We start from the raw sequence: 15937 nt of genomic DNA, 5'->3' as shown, positions 1-15937 counted from the left end.
CTTGAATAGCAAAAGTCACTTTGGCTTGAGTGGGAGTTTTGCTTCCACAAGGACTGCAGAACTGGGTCCTTCTGTAGTTCTCTATATGCCTACGAGGATTGTACCTGTCAGGATCAACCAAGAAGGAGAGATATTGTCCCCTTTCAGCACCCACATCCCATTACTTATTTCCCAAACTATCATTCTCCAAATGTTATTTCATTTTTGTTCTGGCAAAGCAGCTGGAATAGAATTTGACAAAATACTTCTGTTCTTCTAGGGCTCGGGTACCTGCTGCTTTGTCTTCCTCTCTACTTGACAGTTGCTACAACAACCAGGTGAAGCTGGTAATTTCAAAAAGGGATAATTTAAACTTATTAATGATTATTAACACTATCTTAGATTAGTATAGCAACTTTACTTCAGGGGGATCAAAATAATAGATTTTTCATTATCTCAGTGATGGTAGAAGTGGGTGAGGGCTGATAATTTTCATATAATTACATATTCACACATGACTGAAATACACCCATTTCTGTGGGGGACATCGTCACTTTTTAACAATTTGCAACACCATTGTACAACTCATTAGGACAGGAGGTAAAACAGAATACTGTGTGAAACTGAAACTGCAGTGAGAATTTATGCAAACAGGGTATAATGACCTGAATGGGAATTTGTTGAGGACATAGAGGATTTGTCTACTCTGGGGATATTTGCCACCAGTGTATCTATGAATGTAGTTGCATCAGTGCAAATCTCTAGCATAGATGTGATGCACAGGGAGTATTTTGTGACTTTTTTACCTTCCTTCCAAACTGGGGTTACCACCTTGCTGCACAGGTGCAAAATGGTTTATACTGGTACAAGGAATGCATTCTAGTGGTTTGTACTAGAGCAGCTGCATTGGTAAAGCTCCATCAATGGCTACAATCCCAGGCTAGACATGGCCTGATACTAATAGTCCTCTTTTGTGAAAAAGGATTATTTAATTATTAAAAAATGTGGTTAAAACTTTAGTTTTACGTGTCAGTAGAAAATCAGCATCTCCAACAGCACCAGACACAGAGTGAGGGACACCTACTGACTTGCGAAAGCCAGTTCTAGAAGCAGCACCCTGCATGTTCCTTTAAGGCATTCCTCTTGTGAGAGCTGATAAGATAAAGATTAGTCTCACATTTTTCTGCCTTTACTTTACAGAATATTGAATCACATATAGACAAGGGCTAAAAACATACACCAGGCTCATAACTCATGCACAATATGAGGAACCCCCCAGAAACACTGAGTTTAACCTTTACCTAATCAGGAAACAAATGAAATTGTTTAAATAGCTGGGATATTTACACAGTAAAACCAGATCATCTGGGATATATTAAGATGGTGAAATAAGCAATCAGATTTTCACTATAACCTTTTTTCATTCCCCTGTGGTTTTGAAACACAGTTTTGCGCTCATCTCAAAATAGCAAAGTTGATCTTAATGTGCAAAAGGGACATTTCTTTTTCTTTCCTCACATGAAGCTCATAATGTGATGTTCAAAAGACTGAAATACATTAGAAAACCTTTAGGGGTTTCTGTGAAAAAAGGAAAGGCTATTAATTTGAACAATGACTCCAATGTGTATATTTAAATATGCAATGTTTATCTAGTACTGACCTGCATTAGCCAAAATCCATAAAACCACGGTTGTGTACAGAAGTGTATAGTTAAAATGTAAAACAAGGATTTTTAATTACTGGTAGGTCATTTTTAAGCTTTTATATTTCACAAAGATATATGTTTAAAAATAATTTGCTTCATGCAGGCAATAGTTCTTTCTAAAGTCTATGCTAGACTGCTTTATTTGTGTATCCATAGTGTTTAGAAGATCTTTATATCTCAATGTAGATAATATTTATTGGAATTAGACAGTTTAAAGGCTTTCATACTAAATTTGATGTATGAGTGGGTGGAGGGAATTATTATCAGATAGGGAAATAACATCAGTCTATATGTTTAAAAAACCAATCATCTCATCACTTACTGATGTAATTGGGCAGTGAGAGTGCTCAGTCGCATGCCCAGGATACTTAGAGCTTCACAGAACCAGGATCATTGACTGTGATGAGAGTTTTGCCTCAATAAGGAGAGACAGTCATGTCCTACATACCTTACTCATGTGAGTAGTCCTACTGAAGTGGAGCCCTAAGTAAGGAGTACAGGAATAAGGTCCTTGATCCACGTGAAGATGCAATAAAACTAGAAGAAAAGAGGACTAGAAGCCTGATCCTACAAATCCTTTCTTGTGGGAGTAGTGCCATTGACTATAGTGCTACTCACACAAGTAAAGACTTTTCACACGAAGGTTTTCGGGACAGAATCAATTGTAAAACAGTGATACAATTAAAGCAACATTTATATATATTCAGTTAGACTAGCTTTCAATAGGATAAACAATTTCTGCTAAATTATTCTAATTAGCTATTTTAATTCTTCCTGAAAGCCCTCAATCATTGCTTCAGAGGAATAATGTGTAAAACTGAAAATTATTTTTTGATACTGATTATAACTACAGAAAAATAATCTGGGAAGTCAGGAATAATTTACCATAACAGGGAATTCATTATTGAATTGTTTAACATAGAAGTTTAATTATGGTTGCATATAATTATCATGTAAATATCATTGTGATCACTTTAAGAGGTTATTTATAAAAGTGTACAAACTCTAAAGCAGTCTGAAAAGATTTTTTTTTTTTTTTTTTTGGTTTGCTTCCCAAGTCTCTCAAGTACACTATATGTTTTAACTTAAACCAAAGTATAGCCAAGGGCAGACAGGAGTTCCAACAGTGACCAGTGTAATACTCAGTGCTTTTAATTACTGTAGCAATAAATCACACAGGAATGTCCTCCAGGAACTAAATGATTTTCTAAAAACATTTGAGAATATTTTTGAAATTCAATTAATTGAAGGCACCAGATAAAAGGTACATATTCTTAATGGCTATAAAGTAACCCTAAGGGATGTAACTGAGCTCCAAGCTTAACTTCAAAGTGTGACCGAAATACTTACTGTATTACTTTAAAAGTATTCAGATCAATGAATCAGTTAAGATTACTTATACATTTACCAACCTTTTCATTTTCTTTTTGAATATGATAGAAAGAATTGCTCTGGTTTCCCAGGATACAAAAAAGCTGTTGAGACCTGTAAAAGAAATTGTAATTAAAGCCAGCCTTCAGTCAAAACTGGTATTATGAATTTTTAGTTGACACAAGATAAAGGCCAGCAAAACATAAAAGTGGTTTGATGAAACATACATTTACATGTTTGATACAAAAACTTAACAGGTTTGTATTTCAGGCTCTGGGATGAAATCCTGGCCTTATTGAAGACAATGGGAGTTTTACCATGAACTTCAATAGAGCCAGGATTTTATCGTGGTATTTTGCTTTTGTTTAAGCATCAAACTGATCAAGGAAAATGTTTGATTTGGGGCCAAATTCTGTTTTGTTTGCTCATGGGAGTAGTCATGTTGATTTCAATATGGACTTGATCATGCAAGGTGCTGAACAGCTCCTGACAGCAATGGATACTATCAGCTCCCATGGTAATGCTCATCACCTTGCAGAATTGGGCCATAAGTGAATAAAGCATGCAGGATTGGGCCCATTGTTCATAAATGATAAGATATTATGGAAAGAAAGAATTGAAAACAGAAATTATCTGAATTGAGAAGTGTTGCATATGTAGTACGCTTAGTCAAAAGTATTAACAAATGTGTAGTTGCTGATGTGATAAGCCCAGCCAATTTTTTAATAGATTAATCTATTCTGATCGGTTCTTCTTTCCCTTCTGTATTCTCCTACCTTAACTATGTTCCTACTTACACAAATATTTATATTACATGAAATTGGGTGCTGGTTTTATAGACATTAGTTATTTATTGTTTCAGGTGACAAAGTTCAATATCTAAGATTATGAAAAGAAATTATGTACTGCTAATACCAGTACATAGAGGAAAAATAATTAAAGATGTGTTATTTGGTAGTGAAGGAAGTTTAGAAATAGCTGAACTTGAAATATGCACACATGCATGCACATGCACAAAAACAGAAAAAAAGATGCAAAATAGAATAGGTATCCATTGCAGATGACAGAGCTAAATTCAGAATTCAAAACTGCAAAAATATTGGAGGAATAAGTGCAGCTCTCTCTCTCATATCATTCAAAAGTACAGACATAAAGCTAGAGTTATCTTGTATTCTTTCACACACTTTATAATCCTGTGTCCTAACCACACACCACAGAGGTGAAGGGTAAATGTAGGGGTCAGTGAACATTGGGAAAATTCACAGTGTATTACAATCGCAGAATCACCTGTGCTAAGGAGTTACGTGGTGGTCCACTCTGCAAATTCACATGTTATTTAATAAACATTTTAGGAGTGTAACACTCAGTAAAGTAAAGAACAAATAGCACTAGGCCTTGTCAAGTCAACTTCTGCTGTTCTTTTTATGAGACTCTTTTAAGCAGAGACTACAAATTGTAGCAAAGAGTTTGATGAATTATTTTAAATGTCAAATATCTATAAGATCCAGAAAAGACTAGTGATCCCCCAAAATACCACCTCTGTGAACTCAACCCAGATTAGGGCCAGTTCTACATACATAAAAGGCTAGAAGAGCACAGTAAATTCCTGTTTGGATCACCCATCACGCCGTGACAGTGGTCAGTAGCTCTAAAAAAAAAAAAAAAAAAAAGTCTTATTTTTATAAAGAACTTTGCAGTCAGAAGACCTTTTCTCCGGAGCAGTTAACTTGAATATCTCTGTCCAACATCTCCATCACAAGGGATTTTTGCCAGATGATCCAGATGCAGATGATTAATTTGAGTAGGGCAGATGTGAGGAAGTCCTATCCTTTATGGCATCTTTAGAATATAGAGAAGCTACCCTCACCAGGTCTGTTTGGATTCTACAACAGGATCTCAGATGGACCCTTTCTTTTCTGAACTTTTTGGTCTTTTAGAACCACTGCCAGCGTACGAGGTGTTTTCTCAGCTTCATCCAAATAACTCAGAACTTTGGCTGGTAAAAACTGTTTTGATGGTTCCTTATGGGATTGGTTTAGCCTGGAATTTTGCATCAGGCTTTGGCACTGAAAAAGACTTAGCAGCCATCCCACTTATACATGTTATGAAGGAAGATTTCTGTGCTCACAAAAATAAGTTTACTCTCAAATAAGATATCTTCATCTGTGTTTCTGTAATTACTGATATATTTATAAGGGCTCTCCAGCCTGTCTCTTTCTGTAATTAAAAAGTGCTCTGGATTGCTATTTGGGCAATAGCAGTTCATAGTACTTAGTATCACTAAAACAGCTTATGAAGGTGCTTTGTAATTACCAAAAGAGACCTTATAAAATTTATAAACTATAGTGATTAAAATTGCTGTTTGGGGGCTCAACCCTTACAATTCCCTTTCTCTGTATTTCTCTTTCACTGAGAAAGAAAATTTGCTCTTGTCTTTCTTTAGTTAGATGAAAAAAAGTGAAATTCAGAATGAGAAATGAGATAATGCCAATAATAATCTTGTTTTCAATGTTACTTTTCATCTTTTTTTTTTTTTTTTTTTTTACTTCCTACTAGTTGCCTGTGACAATGTAGATTTTTTTCTTGTAAATTTAATTGTAATTTTGTGCAGTAATTCCTTATTGGGATGGAAAGTTTTATATGAAACCAGGAAAAAAAAGTTTCAACTGTAATGGCCCTAATTGTAATGGCTTTCACCCCCGCCACTTGAATTCAAGTAGTGATTATAATTTATTGAGTTGAGATCTGGCAACTATTGTAAAATGCCCCAGAAAGCTGAAACAAGATGGGATTTTGTTTACCTCCCAGAAGATGTTCAAATACCTTTTCTTTAAGCGAGCAACAACATTTTCGCTCTGTACACCACACCCAAAAGTGGATTCCAATGTGAGGGGATTTTAAAATAACCAACTGGAGAAACGTGACAAAGTTGTAACTTTACTTGATAGGAGTTTAATCAGACAAAGATTGGAAGACGTGGTGGAAATAACAACAAACAACAACAACAAAAAGATGAAAACAAGCCTAGAACAGAGCCAGAACACACACATTTCCTTCTCTTAGGCTTTCCTGTACTGGTACCCAGTTTGTATGTAAGGATGTCACCCTTGAATTCTATCAAGGGTAATTTGTAAGTTTTGCTAATTTATATCTTACTTTTCTTTGTAACAAAAGTTTGTGCTAGCATTACTAGGCTATTCATTAGATTTGCAATGATGCAGATTCTATATAATCTATTTGGTTTTGTTTCCGCTATTATGTTTTAACCTTGTAAACAGTGTGACACACCCAGACCAGTGGGTTACAGGAGTCTGGTCCTATTGGGATCCAGGAAGTGGGCGGGCAAAGCCCACTGCCAAAGGATTCCCCCCCAGCCTAAGGGGGGGGAGGGGTCCACAGGGCCTGGAGACCAAAAAATTACAGGGGACAACTAATAAAAGAACAGGGACAGGAGTGAGGTCAAAGGGTCAAAAGAAGGGAACCAGACGGGGACACCGAGCAGAGAACCCCGGACAGCGCCCACTGCTCCTCGAAGGCGTCAAGGGAGCCAGTGGACGCAGCCCAGAGGAACTCTGCCCGGATACGTGAAAGAACGGAGGACCTGAAATACGCCCCACAGTCACAGGAAACTCCATCGGCCAACCTCCTCACTCTGGTTTTATAGATGGCCAGTTTCGCTAGGGCCAGAAGGAGGTTGACCAGGAGGTCCCACGACTTTGTGGGGCGACGGATAGGGAGTGCATAAATAAAAAGGTGAGGAAAAAAGTGCAACCAAAATCTTAAGAAAACATACATGAGGAGCCGGAATAGGGGCTGCAGCCTGGCGCACTCCAGGTAAACATGCGCCAGGGTCTCCCTCACGCCGCAAAAGGGGCAGGTGTCTGGGATAGGGTAAACAGCATCAAGTACACACCCGTGCTCACGGCTCTGTGAAGGAGCTGCCAACTGATGTCTCCGGTGGGCTTCGGGATCAGAGCAGAATACAGGCTGGCACACCGGGGCTCCTCACCCTCCAGAGGTGGCAGAAGGTCCCGCCACTTCGTATCGGGGCGGGACACGAGGGTGAGGACATGAAGAACATGGAGCACGAGCGTGTATAGATGTTTCCTTGGCGCGGTCTGGAATGGAACCGGCTGTAGATGGTGCAGCTGGCTCATCGCGAATGGACAGGGAGGGGGCTGGTTGGGTCCACGGGGCAGGGGCCCGATGAAAAAGTCTGGAGGGCTCGGAGTCGAGGGTGGGCGGGGCGTGCCCTCTCACAGGACTCGGTCAAGATAGTCCCGAGCAGCGGGCGGCAAAGCGTCCCTCACCTCGTGAAGTACGCGCCGGGGAGTACGAGGTCTGGAGAGCCCCATGTGCTGAGCGAGCGTCAGGGGATCCAGCCAGTCTCCCCGGTCGTAGTCCAGGAGGTCTCTGACTTCGGTGACTTCTGCTAGGATCAACCTCTGGTGCACCATGGGGGACTCCGCCACCTGCACACGAAGCTGGGGGTTGTATAGCAGGGGCTCCGCGAGGAGATCTGCCCCCACAGTGGCCGCCACAGACCTGGTCACTGAAAACAGTTTCCAGGTCCAGAGGAGGTCCTGGTAGAAGACTGGCAGCTCAGAGAGGCCTCGCGGAAGACCTCTCAGATGGAGACAAAGGAGCTGCCGGTCATATCGGAGCCCTCGGAAGCGGCGCAGGAAGGCGTGCGCCAATACGCTCCATGCCGGACTACCTGCACCATAAAGGAGCCTCTGCAGGGCCCGGAGGTGGAAGACGTGGACCTGAGCATGCAGACACTTCAGGCCCTGCCCTCCCTCCTCCAGGGGTAGATGGAGAACCCCCGCAGAGACCCAGTGCAGTCCTGACCAAAAGAACTCCAGAATCAATGTCTGGAGGGTGGTCAGGAAGCCAGGGGCTGGGACCAGGGTGTTGAGCCGGTACCACAGCATGGACAGGACTAGTTGATTGAGCACCAGTGCTCTCCCTCGAAGGGAGAGACACTGGAGTAGTCCTGTCCATTTCCGGAGCCGCTCCGACACTCTGCCCTCTAAACCTAGCCAGTTCTCCGGTGGAGACGGATGCGTGGCAGAAAGGTAAACGCCGAGATAGAGCAGCGGACCCACGCTCCACCGGATGGCCTGAAGCGCGGGTGGGAGGAAGCTCGCCTGCCACCCGTCCCCTACCACCAGGCCAGAGCTCTTGACCCAGTTAACCCGGGCGGAGGAGGCCGCCGAATAGATGGTCTGGCAAGCCTCCACCCGCACCAAGTTGCCTGGGTCCTGGACCACGAGGAGCACGTCGTCGGCATACGCCGACAGGACCAGCCGCAGCTCCGGCTCCCGCAGCACCAATCCTGCCAACCTCCTACGGAGGAGACAGAGGAAGGGCTCGATTGCCAGAGCATACAGCTGGCCTGAGAGGGGGCACCCTTGACATACTCCTCGCCCGAAGCTGACACTCTGTGGAGGCGTACAGCACCTGGAGAAAACCCACAAACTGGGGCCCGAAGCCAAACGCTCGCAGAGTGCCCAGGAGATACCCGTGGTCCACCCTGTCGAACGCCTTCTCCTGATCCAGGGACAGGAGGGCGAACGACAGACCATCCCTACACCCGAGTTCCAAGAGGTCCCGGACCAGATACAAGTTGTCGAAGATGGTGTGGCCCGGGACAGTGTAGGTCTGGTCTGGGTGGTTCACGTCCACCAACACGGACCCTAGCCGCAGCGAGATGGCCTTCGCTATGATTTTATAGTCCGTGCTGAGGAGCGAGATGGGATGCCAATTCCGTAAATTGCGGAGGTCCCACTTCTTCGGCAATAAGGTCAGCACGGCTCACCTGCACGAAAGAGGGAGGACCCCGCCCTTCAAGGACTCGGCCCAGTCTGTGACAAGGTCCGGGCCGAGGACGTCCCAAAACACGCGGTAGAACTCCACGGTCAGCCCGTCCATGCCCAGAGATTTATTGGTGGGCATGCGGCGGAGGGCTTCCGAGAACTCGGCCAGAGTGAGAGGCAGCTCCAGCCGGTCTCGGTCACCCGCGCTGACTGTCGGGAGTTCATCCCAGAGCATTCTGCAAGCGTTAGGATCGGTCGGATCTGGGGAGAAAAGGCCTGCGTAGAAGGCCCTGGCCCTCCCGCACATTTCCGCCGGATCCGTGAGGGGGGTGCCGTCTTCTGCTAGAAGGCAGGTGATGTGCTTTTTAGCCCCCCTCTTTTTCTCCAGGGCGTAGAAGACGCAGGAATCGCGATCCATCTCCCGAAGGAGGCGGATGCGGGATCGAACAAAGGCACCTCGGGCCCAATGGTCCTCGAGGGTCTGCAGCTCTTCCCGCTTCTCCTGGCACGCTCCGCAGAGGGATGGATCACCGGGGCTGGCAGCCAGACGCCTCTCCAGCTCTAATACCTCCCGTTTCAACTGCCCTATCGCCGCATCCCTCCGTCGGCTGGCGCCCCAGGTGTAGTCACGGCAGAAGAGCCGGGCATGCACCTTCCCCAGGTCCCACCACCGTCGCGCCGAGGGAAAGGCACGCCGCTGCCCTCGCCAGGCTAGCCAGAACTCCCGGAAGGACGCCACAAAGCCCATATCCTCCAACAAGCTATTATTGAAGTGCCAATAGGCCGGCCCCGGCCTCTCCACGCAGAGAGAGGCTGTCACGGTGGCTAGATGGTGATCTGAAAAAGGGGCCGGCCGGACGCTGGAGGACTGGGCCCGGGAAAGATGGAAGCATGACATATAGATGCGGTCCAACCGGGAGTGGTACGACCGATGGACCTCCACCCGGAGGAAAGTGAATGTCGAAATGTCATCCGGGTGGTGGTCGCGCCAGACGTCCACCAGGGAGTGATGTTCGACGATCTCCCAGAGGACGTCCGTGGCGGCCTGGTGCTGCTCGGTCCCCGAGCGGTCCCGTTCCTCAAGGGTGGCATTAAAGTCCCCGCCCAGGACCAGGCACTCGCGAGGATCCAAGGTGCCAAGGAAGGCGGACGCCTGCTGATAAAAACACAACCTCTCTGGGCCCAATGTCGGGGCGTAAACGTTGACAAGATTAACTACAAGCCCCTCCATGCGGACCCGGAGGTGCAACAGGTGGCCCGGCACAGCCTCGGTGACCCCCAGCACCTCAGGCTGTAGGTCGGGGGAGAACAGGGTCGCCACTCCAGCCATACGAACTGTGAGGTGGCTAAAATAGACCCTGTCCCCCCACTCCAGCCGCCAGCTAGCTTCAGCGGCCGGATCCGTATGGGTCTCCTGCAGGAAAAATCACAGAGTACCCCCCCTCCCGAAGGAAGGAGAGCACCTGGCTCCTGAAGAGACCCATCCTACAGCCCCGGGTGTTTAATGTTGCGAAGATGATCGGTGCCATGAGGGCTGGGGGGATCCTCGCTAGCAGAGACACCCACGGCCTCCGTCGGGCCGCGCAACAATCTGTGACCTACCCCGTGAGCGATTAAAGAGTCACGGAAGAGGCGGACCCGTTGGTAGGCTGCGGCGGCCTGCCTCCCGGTCCTCTTACCTTCCCCCATGAGGGCCCTCGCAGCCCGGAGGATCTGATGGAAATCCCCCCATCGCTGGAGTGCAAGCTGTACCTTGTTGCCGGAGCCACGGATGTCCTCAAGGAAGTCCCGTAGCTCCTCTCTCAGCGTATGGGGGGGGTGGGGTTATTGATCTATGGCTATCCCCCAGCGGGGCCCCTGTCACAGCCCCATGGCTCACCGAGACGGGCAAGCAGGGGGCAGACCCTCGACGTGGCATCCGATGGGCTGGCACCACGTGGCTCGCCTCAGACCCTGGCTCAATAGGGGGCGGCGGAGGGAAAATAGCAGCCCCTGGTGGGTCGGGACAGGGAAAAACAAAGGCCGCTCCTTGGGGGTCATCCTCTGGGATATGGAAGGAGACAACCCCAGGGGCGGCAATAGCATCATGGGAAGTGGAGGGGACAGGGTCGGTGACAGGGGCAGGGTCGGAGTCAGGAATAGGGACAGGGGAAGGGGCGATAGTGGGATCGGGGGCGTCAGCATCCAGGCCACTGGGTGGGTGGGGTGGCACCCCACAAAGGGGCTCAGGGATTTGCAGGGAGGGAGGTGGGCCCTCGGCGATGCCGGACTCGTGCTCCAAGGCAGATGGTAAGGCCACGGCATCCATAGGTGGAGAATCAACGATGGGGCCCCCACCCAGAAAGGAGGTCGGCTGTCCCTCTGCCATGAGGGAGTCCCTTGGCGACTCAGGTCCCGGTTGCGTGGCACTGGCCGTCACCTCAAGAGGTTCGGCGGCCGCTAGCGGGGTGCCATCTGCAGCTGGGATGGTGGAAGAGTCCAGGGGCTCCTCAGAGGCGGGAGTGGAAGCAGTGGGTAAGGGGACGGAATACGGGGAAAGGGGGGCCGAGGCAAGGTCGCTCAGATCGAGGCCCGCTGGCAGAGGGTCGTCCTCCCCCTGGGTAACCGGGGTCAGACCCAGGGCCTCTATCTCCTCATAAATGGAAGGGAGATCACCTTCCACCACCCCAGGGCTCTCCCCTCCTGCACCCGAAGCGACGCTCGCCTTGGTGCGTGCAGGGGCTTCAGATTGTAAGGGGGCGAGAGGGGCTCCATCAGGGGTTTCCATAGGAAGGGACACCGGAGGAGGGGTAGTGATTTCCTCCGATGCTGCCACGTCTTCCCTAGCCGGCAATGGTGGACAAAACCCATCTGGAGGCAAAGCGGAAGGCTCAGCATCGGTTCCCCCCTTCCTGGTCTTCCGGGGGGCTACCGCATCAGATGGAAGGAGCGGAGCTCGAGCCTTCCGCTTGCCCCGCTTCCCCTGTACTAAGGACCAGCCCTCCATGGCATCATCCGGGGGCTGGCTAACAGGAGTTGGGTCAGGGAGCAAGAGCGAAGGCTTAGGGACTCGGGGAGGCAATGGTGGGGCAGCATGTAGGAGGGAGGATTCTCTCTGGGGCATGCCCTCTTCTAGGCCCGGTGATATCCCTACCTCACCCTCCTTCACAGGCCCCGCCAGATCGCAGGCGGCAGAGGCGGGGCCCTCTCGCTCGTCTAGGCGCACTGGGGGAGATACCCCTTGGGCCCGAGTGGGAGCATTGGTGGGCCGGAAAGGAGGAGGGGCGTCTTCGGGCGCCGGGCAACTAGGGGCGCCGGCGCCCTGCCGGGGGTCCCGGATGTCTCTCCGTGCCGGGCCAAAGGGCAGTCCCTCCGGACGTGTCCCATCGCCCGGCAGAGGTAGCACCGTGCCTCCCCCATTGAATAATGTACCCGGTAGCGGGCCCCCTGGTAGGAGACCAAGAAGGACCCCTCGAGCGCCTCACCGTCACGTGCCGCCGGCGGCAGTTGTAACTGTACCTGCCGGCGGAACGAGAGGATGTGACGGAGGGCGGGGTCTTTGCAGCCCAATGGGAGAGGGCTGACCACAGAGATCGGCTTCCCCAGGGTAGAGAGGGCGGGTAACAGGGCGGCATTTGGAAGGAAGGGAGGGACAGAAGTCAGGACCAGATGGGCGCCCAGGTCTTCTAGCGGCTCCAGGGGGACATACATGCCCCCCACCGCCAGGGGCTTCTCCACTGCCTCCTGGGCAGCGGCCTCCGATGCTAGGAAGAAGACGACCTTTCCGTACATCTTGGAGGCCGCCACAATGGCTGTGGGCCCCACCACCCTCGCCAACGCCCGCACGTAGGTCTCCACGTGGGGCGAGGCGGGTACCAGGAGGCAACAGACGCAGTGCTTCCTGGTCAAGGTGGGGAAGGGGCCCTGGCCACTATAGATGGTAGCAGAGGCAGTGGATGGGGGAGATGACGTAGCAGCAGGCGGGGGGGCCGCCGCCACCTGGGCGTATGCCCTGGGAGCTGGGGGTGGGACACCCATAGAGCTGGTGGAGGGAACAGCAGGGAGGGACGCCGCGGCCTGTTGCGGGGCTGCGGAAGTGGGGGCACCCCCTGCCATGGAGGGCCTTGGTTTTTTAGCAGGGCCTTTACCCTTCTTCATGCCCTGGCCCTTCCTGCCGGCTGGGGGGACTCCCCCAGAGTCAGAGGGGGCGAGGGATGTGGCAGCAGCGGAGGTCACCTCATTACCCACCACTGCCGGCGCTCCAGCAGGGATGGTAGTAGGTGGCTCGGCAGCGGCGGTTGAGGTAGAGGCTAGGGGGGATGATGGTGGGGCGGATGGAGGAGGGGCAGCAGGGTCTGCCCGAGGGGTCTCACTCTCCTCGTCCCCTGCCATAATGAGGATGGGGGGAGAGCAAACACTGGAGGGGGGTAGGGAAAGGGGAAGCAGGTCGACCACTCCTCCCCACTAGGCTGTAGGCAGGGGAGGAGGGTGCCAAAAAAGGGGGGGTGGATGGGGGAGCTATCAAGTGCTAGGGGTCAGTCACTGACTCAGGGAAGGTTTACGGCTCCTCTTATTGCACCAAGGAAGGGAGGAAATAACAGCATGGGGGGTGTGTGTGTGCAGTGAGATAGAATTAAACTAAAACAGGGAGTGGCACAAGTGCATAGGAGGGGACATGGGCACACGAGGGGAGGGGCTAATCAGGGCAAGGGGACCGCAGGGGGAAGGGAGTAACCAGGTGGGAAATGGGGCAAAGGAACCACGGGGCTAGCTTCGGAGGGTGGGGCAGGTCAAACAAAGGCTTCAGAGGGAAAGGGCGGGGCAGGCAAACAAACTGGAGCTAGCGAGGGGCTGGGGCAAGGGGGAGGGGCAAAAGGCAGCAAGGGGCAAATGGGTAGGCAGCAGGGGCAAAGCTGGGGGCTTGTTGCAGGGGGGAGGGGGTCAGTCAAAAGGGGGGGGTACGTGCACCCACGTGCACTTGCAACAAAAAGAAAGTCCTTGGAAGCAGGCTGCTGTATCAGGCCCAATGGTGGCAACAGGGCGTAGCAAGCCTAGGTGAGCAGCTGAAATCCCAGAGGCAGGAGCTTGAGGTAGATGGTAAGTAGCCAGTGAGGGTGGTGGAGGGGGCAACGACGATGGTGGTGGTGGGGGTCGGGGGGGACACAGACGGACCAGGGGGCAGGCTCTACACCACACCCCCTGTGTCCCACAAACACAGTCTATACCCCCACCACAAGAGCACAGTTCAAAAGTTACTCAGTCCGTGAGAACCCCCTCCACGGTGGTATGTTCTTACGCGCTCCTCTACTGGCAAATGGTCCTCTTCTTCTCCTCCTCGGGGTTTCAGCAGCTCCCAGCAGCAAACACAGCAGCTTCAGGCGGCAGTCTGGTGGCCAGCAGGATGGATTCCTCTCAGGTGGTGGTCAATGGTGGTGGTGTCCTCAGCAGCAGGAGCAATGGCTGGCTCCCTCCCTCCCCTCCTCCGGGGAGTGGGCCAGCAGCCCCCCGCGAGGGGCTGTGACTGAGCAGCAACAACCAAGGGGTGGCGGGGGCTAGCAGCCAGCCAGTAAGCAGGTAGCAGAGATGCAGGGGAGGGGGGATTAGTCCAGCCAGTGGAGTAGCTGGAGCAGCAGCAACAGACAGCAGTTGTAGGGAAAACCCAGGGCCTAGAAGCAGGAGGAGTAGCTCTCTACCTCCCTCCTTCTAGGCCAGTGAGGTACAGGAGTCTGTTCAAAGGCAAACACACTGGTCACTGGCTGAACAGTTGTCTGTTCCCTGAGTGACCAGAGCAAGGGCTGCACTAGAGAAATCAGGAACCTGCTAGAACCAGTTAAGGCAGGCAGGCTAATTAGGACACCTGGAGCCAATTAAGAAGAAGCTTATAGAATCAATTAAGGCAGGCTAATCAGGGCACCTGGGTTTTAAAAAGGAGCTCACCCCAGTTTGTGGGGTAAGTGTGAGGAGCAAGGAGTTGAGAGGGTGTGCTGCTGGAGGATTGAGGAGCACAAGCATTATCAGACACCAGGAGGAAGGTCCTGTGGTGAGAATAAGGAAGGTGTTTGGAGGAGGCTGTGGGGAAGTAGCCCAGGGAGTTGTAGCTGTTACAGGAGGTACTATAGATAGCTGTAGTCTACAGGGCTCTGGGTTGGAACCCGGAGTAGAAGGGTGGCCTGGGTTCTCCCCAAACCTTCTAACTGACCTGGACTGTGCCTTCTTCCAGAGAGGAAGGTCTCTGGGCTGTTTCCCAACCTACATGGTGAATCTCTAAGGCAAGAAAATCTGCTAATAAGTGTAGGACCCACCAAGATAGGGGAGGAACTTTGTCACAACAGTGTAAAATAAATGCTTTGGGCAAAATTTGTAAAATTGTGTGCTTAAAAGTATGTTCTCAAATGTATATTTATACCTCTAAATAACAATTGTTTTAGGTACTTAAATAAGAATTTAGGAGATTAATTTTGGGTTTAGTAGGGTTTTTTATTTATTTACCTTAAAAAAAGGACTGGACATTTATATGGTTAATGAAAATATCCAGAATAACCCCCCTTCTTCCCAAAATCTAGGAGGGTATATAAACCCTCATGCTTCAGGGCACAAGGTGGCTTTTAACTGAGGGGGTTTGGAATAAATTGTATAATTACCATCTTTAGAGGTTGTCACAGTTTCAGGGTAACAGCACTTGTATTCCCCCTCCATGGTCCCTTGAGGGCACCCATTTGAGGTTTCCAGCTCCCTGCCATACTCTCTCCTGGGTGGCCACCTGTCTCTCTCTCCCTGCTGCATGGGGTTTTAAGGCTGCACAGCTCGCTGCCTTACACTGGGATATCCACAGGAAGCCAGTCTGCCTAAAGTCCAGAGCCTATTCATTGCTCTGTCTCTGAAGGCTATGAATAGTGTATTTCTGGTAGTTCATATTCTAGAATCATAGAATATCAGGGTTGGAAGGGACCTCAAGAGGTCATCTAGTCCAACCCCCTGCTCAAAGCAGGACCAATTCCCAACTAAATCATCCCAGCAAGGGCTTTGTCAAGCCGGGCCTTAAAAGTCTCCAAGGAAGGAGACTCCTCCCCCCCCCCCCCCCGCC

The 15937-nt window shown here is 50.1% G+C and overlaps 1 long non-coding RNA gene across 2 annotated transcripts in view; it reads left to right on the top strand.

Annotated features, from left to right (window-relative positions):
• LOC117872732 overlaps positions 1 to 15937 on the top strand; it is a 55322-nt gene that overhangs the window by 2808 nt on the left and 36577 nt on the right. Inside the window, exon 2 of one of the 2 annotated variants that reach the window (XR_004644571.1) lies at positions 260 to 317. This is a non-coding gene — a long non-coding RNA (uncharacterized LOC117872732). Of the gene's footprint in view, positions 1 to 259; positions 327 to 15937 lie in introns of both variants that reach the window. The other variant, XR_004644570.1, reaches the window with a different exon arrangement.

The sequence above is a fragment of the Trachemys scripta genome, chromosome 2 (genome assembly GCF_013100865.1).
Source record: "Trachemys scripta elegans isolate TJP31775 chromosome 2, CAS_Tse_1.0, whole genome shotgun sequence".
Taxonomy (NCBI): Eukaryota; Metazoa; Chordata; order Testudines; family Emydidae; genus Trachemys; species Trachemys scripta.
Note: the sequence above shows the minus strand (reverse complement) of the source record. Positions and strands in the feature narration are given on the sequence as shown.